At 34.3% G+C, this 15,850-nt stretch overlaps 1 protein-coding gene and 1 pseudogene across 3 annotated transcripts in view; both read right to left on the bottom strand.

Moving 5' to 3' along the window:
- The window catches only part of IL1RAPL1 (interleukin 1 receptor accessory protein like 1), a 1,361,951-nt gene that overhangs the window by 217,644 nt on the left and 1,128,457 nt on the right, over positions 1-15,850 (bottom strand). The gene's annotated exons all lie outside the window — the stretch shown is intronic.
- On the bottom strand, positions 1,213-1,338 carry LOC118150680 (U2 spliceosomal RNA; annotated as a pseudogene).

Raw genomic sequence — 15,850 nt, 5'->3', positions numbered from 1 at the left:
GACATGTTAAGCCAATCTACCTGGAATTATCTGATTTCAGTTAACTTATCGATCTATTGTATTATGTCATAAAGCTCACACTTTGACTTAGACAAAATATCTCTCTCTTTACAGTCTCATTTTATAAACTACAACCTTACTTGGAATAAATTAATGATGCTAAAGAAAAATACATTGGATACATCGATAGTTTTGATTATGTCTTTTAACTCAGGTTTGAGACCATGGGGTAAAGCTAACTGCTTGGTTTTCAGTTCTTTTACTTGCAGATAGATAAAAGAAAAAATGGCTCACTTTTAGAGTGATTAATTTTATTAATTCTCTTCTATATCATTTCTAAGCCAATTGGAGGAAAAATTGCAATTAACATAGAATACCTGGGGATATAAAATATACTCTAAGATGTGAGAGGACCATATCACCAAGGTTACTCAGGAAAGCATTGATTCAATATTCAAATAATACATGAATGCTCATCTCCTTTCTCTCAAGTATTCTCAAAGGAATAAGCACCATTGAAGGAGAATCTTACCTATTTAAGGAAGTGGATTTGATGAATTCCCTCAGTTAACTTTCTAATGTTTATCAAGTCTTAATGCTGTAATATTTTTGATATCTAAATCCAGCTGTGCTCATTACAATAAAAGTGCATTAAAATATTTTATATCTGTGGGACCTTATATATGATATATACATATATATTATACATTAAATATGATATATGATACATATATTATAGATATAGATAGATAGATAGATAGATACACATATAGGTAGTTACATCTTTTCATGTTTTTTTGAGAGACAAGGTCTCGCTCTGTTGTCCAGGGTAAAGTGCAGCTGTATGATCATACCTCACAACAACCTCAAACTCCTGGGTTCAAGTGATCTGCCTGCCTCAGCCTCCCAACTAGCTAGGACTACAGCTAACAAAACACCATGGCATGTGTGCACTTATGCAACAACCCTATGGAATGTGCACATGTACCCCAGAGCTTAAAGTACAATAAAATAAAATTGGTAGAGATGGGGTCTCACTATATTACCTAGGCTTGTCTCAAACTCCTGGCCTAAAGTGATCTTCCCACCTTGGCTTCCCAAAACACTAGGATTACAGGCTTGGGCCATCAAACCCAGCCTCCATTTTTTCATATTTTTGAAGTTACATGCCTAAAAGTAAAATCACTTGTTAGAAGGCTTAATTTTTATTTGAGAACATGTATTATATTTATGTTATTATAAAATATATGTTCTTCCTCAGGTATTATGGTAGATTGTCTTTTAAATGAATAGGAACAGATACTACACTTGATCTTAGCCCAAAGGCCATGAAGCCATTAAATTGTATTTTTAAGGATGACTACCATATACAGTAGTAAATTCATACATATAGTTGTTTTCCAAATTGTTTTTGCAAGAACATCAGAAATTCAGTAATGATAAGCATCTATTATTTTGGTGAGTACGTGATAATTTATTTAATGCCTGTCTCCACCATAGACTGTATATTTTAGAAGGATTTATACTTAATTTATTTACAGCTGTATCAATATTTTGCGACCACATAGGTTTTTAGTCCATATTTATTGAAATATTAACTAGAATCTAGTTGTAGATGATCATTTGCTCTGATATAACCCACATGTTCATGTTCTATTTCATATGTATATATATATATATGTATACATGTGTGTATGTATATTAATTTTAGAACAAAGCAAGCATTTGACTTTTTAATATAAAAATAAGCAGAGACTAGAGTTGAGGAGATCAACTACTTTACCTCTTCATGTATAGCTTTTAGCAAACACTGGATTTCTGCTAATTCAAAGTTATTGTTTGAGAACTAATTCTCAATTTATAGATGATGCTTTTCTCTGGATGCTTTACTCTGGATCAGCTTTTCTCATCCTTCTTTTCAATGAGCTATGTAAGATAAATGGCAGGCATATGTTTTCATTCCGTGGCTATAATTAAATTAGCTAGACTGTGCCTCTAATTCTATCACTCTTCCTCATGAAAAATAGCATTTATCAGATTGTAAATATCTTAGGGTTATATAATTATAGAATATAACTAAGCACATTCTAATTGGTTAAAAACTAAGTTGTTCACAAAAATGAACTTTGATTATTTTTACCAAATTATAAATGCCACATGTCATTATAGTTGTAGGTGTATCAATACCTAAGGAGAGAAAGACATACTGACCTAATGAGATATGGTGTATTCCCTTGGAAGTTCAAAAAATGTATCCAATATGAGGCTCATTATCTTTGTTCCCTAGTGTGGCCATTAATAAATATTTGTAATGACTAAAAATGATAATTTTTTTTTCAAAATTATACCATAGCAATTCATATAATAAATTTAATCTATAAAAATTAAATATCCTTTGATATACAACTCAATGTAACCACTTAGTCACAATTATTTGTTTCCTAAACATTGGTTCTTGATATGTAAAGTCAAAAACAGCCATGAATACAAACTCATGACTACTTTCTGAAGAAAAAGTAGAAAATAGGACGGAGAACACAAATATGAAGCATCTTATGTCTAATCAATTTACCATCTGCTTCTTAATGTGTCATGTTCTTATGTTACCCAGCTTTTCTTAAAATAGAAACACAGAGTTTTCTAAGAAATAAAAGATAGTTTCAAAGGGAAAATTACACACAAAGGAGGCTCTTTGGGTAAGAAGATGGAGAATTGAGGTGTCACAAGGAAAGAACGGAATGATTGCCTCCTCTTAGAAGATTCTGAATATGCTCAGGAAGAAATGCAGTTACTAGGAAACTAAACAAGCCACCAGTGAAAGGCAGAAAAGAGAAAGTCCAGCACTCCAGAGTTAAGAAAAGGGTCCACGCTACAGTTACATCAGGAAATAAGGGTCAGGATAGAAGTCTAGTGGCACTGGAGGTTAGAAGTTTCCATATACTCCCACATAAGAGAGTTAGAAGGAACACTCACTATTCCCGAATAGCTTCCAAGGACTGGAACATTGTAGGGTCTCAGCCACCACATACAATTTTCCAAATTAATATTAGCAAATGGTGTTGTCTGTTGTCTGTTAACCACAACACTTCCTAAACAGATGATTTTAGCAAAGAAAATCTGGCTATCTGAGAGCTGCATAAAGTTTCAAACCAAGCGATCCCTTCTGATTGAAATTTTATTGCTGGTAGTGGTGCTGCTGATGTCTTGTTTGGTTTGTTTTCTTTTATCATGGACATTTATGACACAAAAGAATGTATATAGTACACATGATTTGGAGACTTCACTAAGAGCATTTTAATTTTTTAAATTATTGAACTTTTTACCATAAAAATGCTTATTTAAGTCATACATCATTTCATAGGGAGTTAATAATATAATTTATGTGAAAGAAATACATTTAGACCAATAATTATTCAAAGAGCTTAAGAATATTTAGAATAAATGGTTTATTTTGTCAATATAATGTTTATATAATGTTTCAGTTCAATACTACACTTAAAAAATGGTAACAAAAATTTAAAGCCAATATATTTCATTGGAAGCTTAAATTGTACTTTGACCTGGATGGGGAGTCAGTATAATGTTAAGAGTGAGTGTAACAATGTCCCCTAAGGGATCCCACAGAATAGGCCAAAATCCTATTCCATGGCCTGCAAGGTGACTCCTAGTCTGGGCTCCATCTACCTTTACAATTTCATTCCCTTTCTGCTTCTCATATGCCCTCCAATTTAGCAACTCAAACTTTGGGCAATTTCCCATCAATTTCTTCACCCTTTCATTTATTCCTAATTTTGCTCACTATATATCCTTTGTTTAAATTCTCTTTGCATTCTTCCTTTAGATAATGAAGTCATCTTTATATTTTAGGTATGAATTTGTCTCCAGACTTTTCTTAGATGACTCTGAAGGAAAACAGAAAGGCAGTATGGCCTGGGGGCCAAAAACTTAGGTTTTGGTCCCATACTGCCTGAGTTAAAATCTTAGCTCCACTGCCAACTAGCATTGTGGCTTTGGATAGGATGTATTATATCTTAGAGTTAAAAAATATGGAAATAATATCTGTTCCCTCTCACTCTGTTAGTACATTTAAAGCACTTAAAGGAGAATGTGACCCACAGTAATTACTCAGTTAAGATTTGCTGTTAATAATTATTACTTCCCAAAGAAAAATTAATGGCATCATCAACTGTGTCTCCATACTAATTGCATAGCTTTATTATCATTCATTTTATTGGATTATAGTTCAATACGTTCACATCCAGCCTTCTTACTAGGTTTAAATTCTATTGTGTGTTTCCAGAAAGTTCTTGGCACCTGGAAAATGTTTGATGATAAAATGTGCTTTTTGAATGATCTGTCCATTACACTAGTTGCCATCGATGATATCTTTTTATGGAAAAAAAAGGAAAAAGGATGTCTTCATGAAGGTTGGAGGCAGTTAGCACATACTCTGGAATATACTTGGCATTATGAGCAGTGAAACTAATGGCATGTAATCTACACATTCTATTACAGTTGTCATTTCTGGCTTTAGAAGTGTCCCAAGAGCACATGACAGTAATAAAATCATGGAGGTAGCAGAGATAAGAATTAGTCTTTAGTAATCATATCTCATATGTTAAACTGTAAAATCAAAAATTAAAATATCCATTAAGTCTCTTAAGATTGGAAGGAAAAAAAAAGCTCTGTAGGACTAGCATTTGAAGTGGCATAATTTGTTTTGTAAGTTGCCACATTTGCCAGTGAAGTCAAGTGTGGAGATGAAGGTTTGCAATTAACTAGGCACAGTTACTCTTATAAATGTCTCCTGTGTCACACAAAATAGCTTATGAATCAATTTAATTTACTATTTTTTTCTTAAAGCTGCTTTTTCCACTTTTTACAATTAGAGATGACTAAGAAAGTATTGGGAAAACCAACGCACTTCTATACTTTTCATCCATTTATTTCCAATTTCTAAAAGATAACCTAGACCTCAAGGGAGAGATGGATTTTTACATGGAATTTGTGTTGAAATGAAGTCATTTCAGAATGACTCCACTGTGACTTTGTAGTCTTCCTAATGAGCTACCAGACAGCACAAGGGAGATAACTGTTAGAAAGCTCTGGGTGTTCAATAAGAGCCCTCTTGATATACAAATAAATATGCATTATTTGTGCCATCATGAACAACACCAATGGAATAATGGTATTTTCAATTCTATTGGTAAAGTATTTGAAATTTACAGTTAATTGGCATGAAATATTATTGTATGGAACATTTATATTCACCATAGCAACATATTTATCATATCAGACTTACATCTAATAAAGGCTGTCTCAGCTTCAGAAATTCACAATGGAGTAAGAGCAAAGAGCGCATAGCCATCCAAATAGCCCAGTAGCCATAGCATCAAGCTGTCTGAGTCCCTTCATCACCTCTCAATTCTGAAACAGCCACATAATTAAAGCCAATATTATGTGCTTGATTATCCAGTGGGTTCTAACCTGAATTACCTCAATTTACTTCACCCTTTGTGTGTGCAGTCTGATCATATGACTATTTCAACAATTATTAACTGAGGGCCTATTATGTTTCACACGCTGGCATCGTGCTTTGGTTATATCACTGAATAAGACCAGTCAAATAGTTTATTGTTTTTTTTAATATAGGGTTTCATGATTAATAAAGAATGAGCTTTCTGCTTGGCAAAGTGGCTCATTCCTGTAATTCCAGCACTTTGGAAAGCCAAGGTGTGTGAATCGCTTGAGGTCAGTACTTCAAGACTAGCCTGGCCAACAGGACAAAACCCCATCTCTACTAAAAATACAAAAATTAGCCAGGCATGGGGGCACATGCCTGTAATCCCAGCTACTTGGGAGGCTGAGGCATGAAAATCACCTGAACCCAGGAGTTAGAGGTTGCAGTGAGCTGAGAGTGTGCCACTGCACTCCTCCAGTCTGGGTGACAGAGCGAGACTCTGTCTCAAAAGTTTTTAAAAAATGAGGTTTTCCTGCACTGTCTGCTACTAAGTGTTTCACAGAGAGTCATTCAATATATTATCAAATATCTTATGAAACCTCCAAACAACCAGGAATATTTTTTGGTAATTCTTTGACTTCTTTTCCTTACAAGTTTTGGATTCCTTTGCAGAAACTTGCTCCACACATACACAGAGAGAAAAACTCTTTTTATGGCAAAAAAATGATGACTCATTCAGAAAATTATTCATTAAATTATGCTTATCATCAAATTTCTAAGTTCTTTCCTTATAATAAAATTATGTCCCTAAATGATATATTTTGCTAATGTATTAATATTTCAAAAGAGTTTTCTGCACTTAGCAAAAAATTCTTTAAATTTATTATTATAATTTCTTAGCAAATTATTAGAGTTTGAAGAATAGAAGCACTTTAACAGCATGCTATTTAGGAATTTGCACACTGCTCGTTAATTCCACAAGTGCCAAAATATACCACTATCATTATTTCTCTTACTTGGGGAACTCAGATTACAAAGAGAAAAAGTGAATCAAGAAATGTAAAATTGTCTCGACAATTGTGCTAATATGATGTAAAATAATAAGCTAGGAATTTTGATGTCTAAAAATAATGTTTACCTTAGCAATGATTGTGTACGTATAGAAAAACGTCATGAAGAACATGGCAATTTTCCTTGCTAAAAACGAAAATAACCTGATAGTGACCAAAACCCATATTGGTATGGTAGATAGCAGAGACTCCACTTTAAAGCACACGTTTTAAATGAGGTATATATTCCTCATCATCACTACACTTTTACATATAGGGCTGTAGTAATGCTAGTGAAGGCCAAAACTATTCAAAAATTAAAGAATAGGGCTGGGTGCTATTGCTCACACCTGTAATCCCAGTACTTCGGGAGGCCGAGGTGGGTGAATCACCTGAGTTCAAGATCACCAACATGGTGAAACCCAATCCTACTAAAAACACAAAAATTAGTGGAGCATGTTGACAGGCATCTGTAATCTCAGCTACTTGGGAGGCTCAGACAAGAGAATTGCTTGAACTCAGGAGGCAGAGGTTGCAGTGAGCCAAGACCACACCAGCACACTCCAGCTTAGGTGAGAAGAGCAAAACTCCATCTCAAAAAAAAAAAAAAAAAAAAACCCTAAAGAATAAAGAGGAGAGAAGGGTAATTTTTGCCCCTGCGAAGACTGGATAATTATTATCTACTACCTTCCTGATTTTATTACTGCCATGTACTCTTGAGACACTTCTAAACATGCTTACTCTCAGATGTCACACACTGAATTCCCTTTTTAACAATGATCTTGAGAGAATAAGATGACTTTCAGGGAATTGGACTTGAAAAAGTTAATGTATTCCTAGCATTTAGCATTTGTGTTATTTAATGATACAACCCAATTTATCATGAAGAATTTTCTGCAGCCAAGGATCCATCACCAAATAGTTACCCTATGCTTTTAAGGTTTTTAGAAGAAAATGGATTCAAGATCATTCTCTATTTAGTCTCCACATGAATGGTAGAGTCATGATGCTCTCCTCTTTAGTTCTATTTAAGAACTAGAATGACATCTCATGATAATGCTAATGTGATGATATCTGGCTTTCTTTTCCTACTAGAGATTTCCCTAATAACATTTATGTTTTTATAGTTACCTTGATTTCTGGTCAATAATTTCAAATTTCATGTTCACTTTATTCTGTTGCATTGGTTTGCACCTCAATGATCACTGTATTCCTCATTTTTAATTTATTTCTATCACAAATTATTTCTTTCAAGGAATATTGTCAGATTTGAAAATTTTTAAAAATGAGTCATTTTCAATCACTGTGAATATGCTGAGGCAAAGCAGCTTTTATTTATTATATAATTGAAATTACTTAAATGATAAGCTTTGCTGAGTTGAAGAAATCTGCATTGGCCAATTCAATCAGCCTGACAAGAATGGTGAAAAACTAAACAGTGAATCACACATGTACTTTTTTCTAGTTTCTTAGTTCAACAATGATTTTATACATGATAATTATCCAGAAAGTACAAATATGAAACAAGGAATACTTCCTAAATTTTACAGTTAAAATAAAGAAGATACTTAAGGTGTTCACTTTCAAAGTGGACCAGAATATAAAAACAGTTGTAAATAGGGACAAAGGCTTAGAGGTATGCAGAGAGAGTAATGGCAGATATTCCTATTCTAAGTTGCTATTTTCACATCCATTCATGGCTGGCCTTCGTAGTTATTTTTCTTTCTAGAATGGACACGAATTATTTAAAAGGTCTTTGGACTTTTTTGCATCATACTTAACAACATTGTCACAAGGGGAAAAAGAAACAATAGCACTCCTACAAAACATCATTCTGAGTTTTGGTAGAAAATATACAAGAAGTGCTGTTGCTTCCTCAAGCTAATACCCATACATTTTTTCTAATTAGTGAAGGTTATGCTCTGGTTCAGTTTATTGCAAACAAACTCAATTGTTGGAAAAATCAATAATGCTCAACAACAACAAAAAGTACTAACGCAGTGATGGGGCTGTTTGATGAGAGAATGTATGAAATGTCTGTGCTTGCAATGTTGTTCATTCATTCATGCATTTGCAGTAATGAGGAAAGCTCTATTACCTTTCAGAAAAAGAACTTAAGCACTGGCTCCTTCCTCCTCAGTGTGCTATTTGTATGTGTGTGCTTGTAGTCAATCCACTCCAATGGAAAATTAATGCTTACCTAATATAATAGCATAAAGGCAAGCCAGGTATTGTAAAGAAAGTTAAAAAAAGAAACACCTTTAATCTCATCAATTGCTTTTCCTAAAGTAAATTACATTAGAAGGTAGCAGCATTATATTTGCCTATAGTTTAATATTGATTAAGAAGGTTTTAATTGCAAAAAGTTGACAGAAGACATAATAATGATTGCAGCACTCTTCTATGACCCCAAACACATTACAAAGCATCGTGTGTATAGATATGATTTATATAGCAATGTATTATATATAATTATTGTAGAGGTTTGATATAATAATTTTATGTATAGTTTTTAATTATAAGATTTTTATATATAATTTTAATTAGTATACATGCATTTATGTTATAAATACATTATATTAATATATAATATGTGAATAGTATAGAAATACATTATATATTAGATTTTATCTTAAATACTGTCATATTACATATATATTACTTATATATGCCATATATGAACATATTTATAAAAAGATCATGTATAATTACCATTATTACACACTTTTAAGTGAAGGGATAGGATTCAGAGAGGTTAGCTGATTTGTATAAGGTCACACAACTAAGAAAGGGCAGGAAAGGAACTAGAATCTAAATCTCAGGTTCTCTTAGACTTTTAATCTTTCTCTATGCCACAGCCACTTTTCCTGTCAAATCCAGAAAAAAAGGAAAAATGCAGGTTGATTTTATATATTAGTAACCCACTCTAAAGAGTCATATTTGATGTGTGATGACAGTATTTACTATTACTAATCATCAAGGAGCTAAAAATGTTGATTTTTTTTGTTAAGATGACATCTGGTTGCAATGCTGTACCAACTGGTATGTTTCATTGGTTCAGTTCATGATTTTGAGACTTTTTTTCCATTCTGTTTTATTTTATAGAAAGCCATTGCACAGGTGGTTGGATAGTTAAAGGGTTTTTGTTTTGTTTCGCTTTGTTTTGTTTTGTTTTAGTATCAGTTTTTTCCCCCCCACCATTTACTTTGTATCAGAAAAGAATCAGCAGATTGGTTTTAGAAGTGTCATAGCTGTGTTTTTTTCTTCAGCTCCCTAAAGAATCTAACTCCGACCTTAGCTCCATTTACATCATAGTTTGGCCATGAATTCTATTAGCTAATATGTTCTTTGTAAGTCTTAAGGTAAATGATGTGAAAAGAGATTCAATACTTATTCAAATATACTCCTATTTTATTTTCAATAGTCACTACAAATTCATTTACTTGAGTTTTCATTATAAGTTTAAGAAACATCAAGTAGAACTGTCAGAGGCACTATCTTATCTTATTAGCACCCACACATGTTTTTTCTCTTCCCTAAATAACATTTACATAGCTTTTCATGAGGGTACCTTTCCTACCAGTTTCCTAATAATGCACAAGAACCAGGACATGAATATACAATGCTGCTTTGTCTATCAGTCTCTTGGGAGAGAGAAAATGATTTCAGAATGATAAAAGGGAAGTTTTGTGAGATTACTGAAATGCATCAGTGCTGTGCTACTTAATATATTATATATGGTCAATGAAGAGACATGGGACTTTTGTCCTTCAATCTATAACTGCAGACTTTCCAAAGATAATGAGATGCTTTCAGAGTTGCTCCTAGTTAAAAGTCTTCATTTGTAAGATTCATATGCCAGACCTTAGGTCTCTGCTTTACTCTTGCAATAGCTGAAGGGAAAACAAATCTGTTGAAATAAATCTACCAATCATTGTTTAAAATGATGGGAATAAGTTCCACAAGTGCCAAAACATGCCACCATTATCTGTTCCACATATATGCCACAGCTGTGTGCTCACATAGTATGTCTGCTGGACTGACAATCATAGCCGGATATGTCCTTAATCTTCAAATTAAAACTTTAAAAAAGATTGTTGACCCAAATAAAACTAAGAAGAATCCTCTATGGCTAGAAATGGAATTTTAATTTTAATTTTGGAAAACTACACAGATTCTAAAAGAATAATTAGAGTGATACAAATATATTGTTGACAATTGCCAATTTTCATAAATGAAAACTAATATCTAATCTCTATGTTCTTATTTCAAGTAAAAACTGATATAATAGCAATGTAATATAGATATAAGACTAATGTTTAGAATATTTGTATTTTTCTTCCATTAGACTATTTTCACGTATTTCTTTTCCTTAAAAGAGCCACAGAAATACTTGGGCTTCAAGGTCATCCTGCCATTATTCATCCAGAGTAACAACAGAAAACTAAGTGCCTTCAATGTATAAGACGTGAGGAACTAGAACAGAAGTGAGAATAGCATGTAGGCAAGAAATATGTTTCACCTCACATCATGTTGGGAATGTATATACTGGAGTGATGGTTTTGAAGGTGAAAGAAATAACTTTTGAATGGTGTTATATCTCAATTTAGAAGAAATGGTTGTTTTGAGAGGGTGAGAGTCATATGTAAAATGTTGAGTTAGTTCAACCTTGGAGTAGACTGGAATGCAGATAGAGAAGTGATCTAGGTAACAAGACTGGTTAATCGTAGGGTAGTCTCAGTACAATGTAATGAGAGTGGCAGTGGAAATAGAAAGGCTAGTATAAGCTAAGAATAATTTATAGGATATAGGATGTGAAAGAAGAGAGAAAGAAACTTCTATAGGATAACAAAAGTTATTTAAGACTGAGTAACTAAGAAATTGATGGGACTGGAGATTGAATTAAGAAATTTCTGAAAGGACTTGAACTCTGAAGGAAAGATAACAAGTTTGGTTTCAGGCAAATTGAATTGGAAGGGGTAGTGGGACACCCAGTTAGATATTTCTGCTAGGAAGCTAGAGATGAGGAACTAAAATTCTGGATGGCTGTCTGGGTTATATAATCTGATTTAAGAGTAACTTCTATAGAAGTGAAATAATAAGTCCTGAGATTATAGCTGACTTCCAAAGGAGAAAGTATTTAGTATATCACATTAGACTTAAAAAAATGGGATAGGGACCCTAATTTGACCCATGGTACTTTTTTTTTTTTTTTGAGATGGAGTTTCACACATGTTGCCCAGGCTGGAGTGCAGTGGTGCCATCTCGGTTCACTGCAAGCTTCACCTTCCTGGTTCAAGAGATTCTCCTGCCTCAGCCTCCCTATTAGTTGGGATTACAGGTGCCTGCCACCAGGCCCAGGTACGTTTTTGTATTTTTAGTAGAGATGGGGATTTCACTATATTGGCTGGGCTGGTCTCGAACTCCTAACCTCAGGCAATCCACCCACCTCAGCGTCCCATAGTGCTGGGATTACAGGTGTAAGCCATTGCACCTGGCTCGACCCATGGTACTTCTAAACTGACTAAAACACTTTTGCTGTGAGGAGTAAGGTACTCTAAATTTGTAGCATGTCACTTCCTAATACTAGGATTTAAGAATGGTTGGTACGTTATGTATACATGACCATAGAGCTATGAGTAGGTATTTTAAAAGTACTTCTGTTATTTTAACAATTAAATATGCAAATAAATGCACTTCATAATTTTATGGAAACTCATGAATAATCATATTAAAAGAAGCAGGACATGTTACACAAATGTTTCCATGGTTACCTCTGGATGAAAGAAATTTATGACTTTGACAGTAAGAATCGATCTCAATGATTGCCACAGCCAAATGGGAAAAAATACCCAATGAAAAAAATACTGAGGAAAGAAGGTGTAAGACAAAGTTTCCTTTACCTCAAAATTATTAGTTACAAAAATTTCTGAACATTCTTAGTTATAATAAAATTATGATACATTTATCATCTTAAATGAATAATCTGTTGTTCATTATTTGGGCAGAATGACTAATAATAACATTAGTAACCTAATAATCCATTTAGAAGAGACAGCATAATACAGAGCAACTAAACAGAAATCTATAGCCAGATGTGGGACTGAGCCAGGCACTTAACGCGCCCCTTAGCACATCAGTTAAGCTCTCAGAAATGTCCTTCCCTGGTCTTTTAAGTGGGGAAATATTACCTGATTGGGTTTCTCTGATCTGTGAGGATGGAATGGAATAATGTGCAAGAACTGTCAATGTTCGGGTCAGCTATTATTAGTCCCATTAGATTGTCTGACCAAATACTATGCTCTGTGCTGCAATTCAAAATGTTATCCCTAAAGCAAATAGCAATATGAGCCTCCTGGAGGATACGGTGGAGGGAACTTTAGTGCACTCATGGCAGGAAAAATAATTTATGTTTTTATCCCAGCACATAGAACAATTCTCCAAGAGAGCCCTGTTCAAATACCCATGATTCTCTGCATTGGGAGCCAGACCTAGAGGAAAGTATTAATGGTAACAAAATGACAAGGCCAGGTGGTGGCTCACATGTGTAATCTCAGCACTTTGGGAGGACTAGGCAGGTGGATTACTTAAGCCCAGGAGTTTGAGACCAGACTGGGCAACACAGTGAAACCCCATCTCTACAAAAAATACAATAAAATTAGCTGGTGGCACTCGCCTGGAGTCCCAGCTACTGAGGAGGCTGAGTTGGGAGAATTACTTGTGTCCAGGTAATTGAGGCTGCAGTGAGCTGAGATCATACTGCAACATTCCAGCCTGGGCAACAGAGTGAGACCCTGTCTCAAAAAAAAAAAAAAAAAAAGAATGAAAGAAAAAAATGAAATGACAAGTACTCAGAAGATTGGCTTCTAGGGCCATTTTGTACCATTGAGTGAGATCTTTTAGAATTACCTCAGGCTTTCTTGATAGCTTTAATCAGGCATTATGAGACTTCTCTATTCTCTGCTGAGTTCCACAGAAGCCACTGCTATGGGTAGGTTACTATCCTGGGTTGGTGTATCTATTAAATGTAGATAAAAATCTTGTCTAGGAACGTGAGCTTGGGGTGGGAAAAAGGAAAAAGATTTCCTCTCCTCTGTGATCTGAAATTGATTCCCAAAGTAGCCCAGAAGAAAGAGAAACTTTAAACAAATAATGAGGGCATCAGAGGGCATGCCTGGAAGTAGGCTAAAAAAGAACAGATAGTAGATAATATTCACTTTGAAATTTAAATCTCTTAGCTTCTGTGATCTTAAAGATAACACTCTGAAGGATGCTCCTGTATTATGTTGGAATAGAAGTTATGAACATCTTCTAACCCATAAAATAATCAGATTTCATAGAACGAAGTATTTTGTAGCTGAAATTCTCTAGTCATTTGTGATGAAATGCATATTATTACATTTTTAAATTGATAAATGAATAGCTGAATTTAAGATCACTCTGTCCAGAAAGGAGAGTCACTTATTATTAGATTAACTCAATGAATGCTAGCAATAGCTAAATTGATATTTAAATGCACTTCTTATAAAAACTGATTATTTGATATTTTAATGTTCAAATATATTTCTGAGATGCTTCATGGCTTTCAGTTATAGATAAAATACTCATTTTATAATAACCTTTTCAGCAGTTCTTTTTCCAAGCATTAAAAACAAAGTAGAAATTTAAAATTTTAAAGATCTCACTGAGACCCTTATGATTGTTTTCTTTAATATGTTGTAGACCTTATTATAGGATAAAATTACTACACAAAGAATAGTGTAAGACTTAGGTTCCTGGCAATGCCAGATATGGACAAAATTGCAACTTAGTGTACCAAGTCCTTTGACCTACACTAGGAGTCCCTGATATACCCTTCTCTTGATTAGCTTTTAAATGTTTTTCCATGCCAAAATCTTTCCTTTGGAAATTGTTGCCTCCCTCCAGAAGCTCTATCCTCTAGAGCAATGGTCTACAAACTATCTTGATGATGTGCCCTTATCCATAAAATAAATTTGAATACCTACCCTCAGAATATGTGTATACCTCCTCAGAATATAAAGTACAAGCATGGACTATTGTACTAAAATATCACAAACATCTTAAAATATGCATTAAATAAAAATTTAAACAGAGCTAAAGATGAAACAGGTATTAATATAACATGATTTTTATTTTTACTGTATTCATTTAAAATACCCAAATATTTTTGTGCTCAAAATTAAATGTGTCCAATTTGATCACACTGGGCATTTTTTGTGACTAAAGAGATTATACTGGTGGTTGGAGGAATGTTGTTTCTTCCATTTGCTTCATGCTTACCTGTGCCCATCTTAGTATTATTTTCATATGCAGTTTCTTATAGGATCTTTAAGACATGTGCATATTTTTTACCCACTTGTCCATTTTCTAGGTGTTTAGTTAAAACTAGATAATATAATAATCACTCTACTTAGCAATTTCATAAGTACTGCAATTAGCCACATTAAGATGACAGTGTATGAACTGAAGATAACCCAGTCACCCCCTCTGCAGGATGGGAGTCTCACTCTTTCACAAACGAATTCTTTTTTTTTTTTTTTATTTGACAGAGTCTCGCTCTGTCGCCCAAGGTGGAGTGCAGTGGCATGATCTCGGCTCACTGCAATCTCCACCTCCTGGTTTCAAGCCATTCTCCTGCCTCAGCCTACCAAGTATCTGGGACTACAGGCACTCACCATCATACCCGGCTAATTTTTGTATTCTTAGTAGAGATGGGGTTTCACCATGCTGGCCAGGCTGGTCTTGAACTCCTGACCTCAGGTGATCTGCCCACCTCGGCCTCCCAAAGTGCCAGGATTACAGGTGTGAGACACCATGCCTGGCCCAAAGTCTTTACTTCACATGTGTGATACGTGAATGACTGAAGTACAAAGCAAATGAGTGTGGCAGTGGTCGAACTGTATTTTTTTGAGACAGGATTCTTGCTGTGTTGCCCAGGCTGGTCTTTAACTCCTGGGCTCAAGAAATCCTCCTGCCTCAGCTTCCTGAGTAGCTGGCATTACAGACATGTGACAACATGTCTGATTTGCATTTTAAATATTGGTAAAGGTGAAGTTCTTATTTAAAATAGAGATATGGGTATAAAAATGCTTACAGTTTTGTTTCACACCCCAAGGAGTTATCTTGCAAAACCTTTAGTATGCACAGTCTTCATGTTAGAATTTGCTTCTTTGTGGATAACTCCAGTGTTCTCATAGTTTTTCTTTCTCTTTGTGGTCTAGCTGATCTTACTGGTTTCATTGGTTTTGCAGCACAGTTGCTACATACATACCAGTTTAACCTGGTTAATGGCCAGAACTAACCTTATGCTGTCTTCCAT

This window comes from Callithrix jacchus, chromosome X (assembly GCF_049354715.1).
Source record: "Callithrix jacchus isolate 240 chromosome X, calJac240_pri, whole genome shotgun sequence".
Lineage (NCBI taxonomy): Eukaryota > Metazoa > Chordata > Mammalia > Primates > Cebidae > Callithrix > Callithrix jacchus.
The sequence above is the reverse complement of the archived record's forward strand: the minus strand, read 5'-3'. Positions and strand labels throughout refer to the sequence as shown.